The sequence below is a fragment of the Triticum urartu genome, chromosome 1, assembly GCF_003073215.2.
Source record: "Triticum urartu cultivar G1812 chromosome 1, Tu2.1, whole genome shotgun sequence".
NCBI classification, from domain to species: domain Eukaryota; kingdom Viridiplantae; phylum Streptophyta; class Magnoliopsida; order Poales; family Poaceae; genus Triticum; species Triticum urartu.
The window spans coordinates 40,796,635-40,799,429 of record NC_053022.1 but is presented as its reverse complement, the minus strand read 5'-3'; positions in this window follow the sequence as shown (position 1 = coordinate 40,799,429).

Below are 2,795 nucleotides of genomic sequence, written 5' to 3'. Positions count from 1 at the left end.
CGCTGCACAGGCTCACTAGGAAGCGAGCCCTTTGACTTCCCTGGCCGCCCTCCTTGCTCGCATCCTCTCCATTAATGGCCCCCAAGCCGCGGTTTAATTCGCTTTTTAAATATAAAACAATCATCGCAAACATTTTAGTTAGAACACCCGTATGCAAACCGACAGCTTCCCCAGGAAGCCAAATGAAAATGTGCCGAGCAGGATTTCTGCTGCTCTTGATCGCAAATGTTTTAGATAGAACACCGGCACGCAAAGTGAGAGCAGCGCAGGATTTGTGCACCCCTTCAACGCAAACGGTTGTTTTGGATGACCCGCATACAACCACGTACAAACAATTTGGTAAGATTTGTCAATCCTTGTAACACTGCGATTTGTCAAAATATGAAGCTAAAAATCACTAGCAGTATCTAAATTTGCAACTAAAATTCAGTAATTAAGCATATATTTCATTCATAGATTAAGCAGTCGTTCTTAATTTATACAAACAGTTCAACTCGACGGCTGAACCGACCAAACTTTTCCCCAATTGTTGCCAACCACGTATTGAAATAGCTAGTTCAACTATATATACTACCTAATTTTAAGTACGTTGTACAGTTCCACCACATCTATAGTCAGATTAACTGAACAAAATAGCCTATAAATACTACTACTACTTCGGAGGGGCTTTGTACTACTTCCGGCTGCCTCTCCTCTGCCGAGCGCGCTCAGTAAGAGGCGGAGGAGGAGGAGCCTACCGACGAGCTGGGAAACCACAATACGGTGCCTGCCGCTGTTGCAGCTTCAGCTACGCTCACCTCGAATGCCCTCTGCCGCTCCAGACGACCCCTCTCGAAGCGGTGGTTCTCCTGGTAGATCTCCTGATTCCTCGCCTCTGAGGCGACGTGTGCCATGACCACGACAGCGGTAAGGCTCTTTGCGTGCTCGACGAGGCGCTCCTCCTCCTCCCGCAGGAACTCGGTGTAGCGCGCAAGGTTGCTAACACGGAGCGGGTGATGACCCCGGCGGTTGACAGTGGGCTGGCGGCCACGGCAGCCGACAACAGGGTGGCGGCCATGACCACCACCTCCCGCCTTTGGGCCGCGATGGTGGAGCGGGTGATGGCCATAGTGGCCGACAGTGGGGTGGAGGCCACGACGGCCACCTCCCGCCTTCGGGCCGCGACGGCAGAGCGCGCGATGGCCCTGGCTTTCGACGGTGGTGTGACGGCAACTGCGGCTGGCAACAACTATCGACGGGCACCGGTGGCGGAGCATGTGGTGGGTGTTCCGCGCACACCCAACAGGGACACCATACGCACTACACTATGCCGGGGACTGCACTGCCACCGCGGTGTAGCCTTCCAGCTAGAGCTGTCCTCTGATGACGGCGGAGTGGCTGAGCGACGACTAGGGACCGGTGCCATTGGCGATTGTGGGAGAAGCAGACGAGATAAGCTACAGGGAGGGAGGGGAAAATGCGACGCAGGACTCGCCGGCTGTGAGTGTTTTTATAGCAGGTCGGTAAGCATTGGGATTTTGTGGGATTTCACCGAGTCGGGCAGGAAGCTTGCGTGGGAACCTACGAGGTCGCGCGGGAACGGAATCACCGACGATACATTGGCACCACCATTTGGCCAAAAGAATGACCCCGCACGCTGCGCAAGCTTGCACTGTAAGCCATCTGCGGCAGCGGGGTGACAAGACGTGCGAGAGGAGGATGAAAGGCCACGTACACATATGGTTAATAAAAAACGCTTGCGATTTAATTACCTACTATACCACCGTCCTGGTTTAAGTATGATTTAACTAATAAAATACGAATGCATGTCGCCAAAGATTATATAGTTGGATTTGTATTTGAACATAGTTTCCAATTATATAATTTTTTAAACATGCATTAACATTTTGTTGGTTAAATTTGAGGGCAAAGTATGGCACAAAATATAAAGGAGACTATAGACTAGACGGAGGTGGTAGCACAGGGCCGCTCTCTACGCAGCGACGCAACTGTCGGCCGGCTTGTAGGTGACCATTTCCTACCTGTTCAACTGCTCTATGCGTGTGGTTGCTTGCGGTTTAGGCGGCCGCGGCGTGCTCTGCTCGCGTCCCGCCACACACACTCTACTCTCACGTCCCTCTGGGTGCTCTACCCTTGTCCCTCCACGCATGCTACCAGTGTTTGGGGCCGGCGCACGATCACGCACGTCCGTGTGCAAGCGGTTGCGCCGGGCGCGACGCGACGATGTAGTTACCCGCTGCAAAAACTTCCACGCGGACGCGCCGAGAATCCACGCCGCCCAGCCCCCTTTTATTCGTGCGGCCATTTACCTTCATCTTTTGTCTGACATGACACAATAAGCACACCCACGAGGACACATATAGAGAGGACATCCAGCGGTTCCAATGGCGCTCCCCGTGGCTCCAATGGCGCTCCCAGCGGCCGACGACGACAACGGCGGGCAGTTCACCACGCATCACATAGTGGACACCCACGTGAGGGGGAAGGCCTTCTCGGTGGTGTACACAAATGATCTGGTCTCTGTGGAGAGCTACATCCAAACTATGGAGCAGTTCCTTGCCGAGGATAAGTACTAAGTGGTCGGCTTCGACCTCAAGTACACCATCGGTCGTGCCGGACACGATCAGAAGGTTTCCGTCGCCTAATTGTGTGTGTGACATGATGTCCTTGTCTACCACTACCACCTTGCCACATGGCCTTGCGAGCGTTTCTCCGGGTTTATCAACAACTCCGACTACAGTTTCGCTATGGTGGACACCACCAACGATCTAAAAATGCTCAAGGTTTCAGACTTG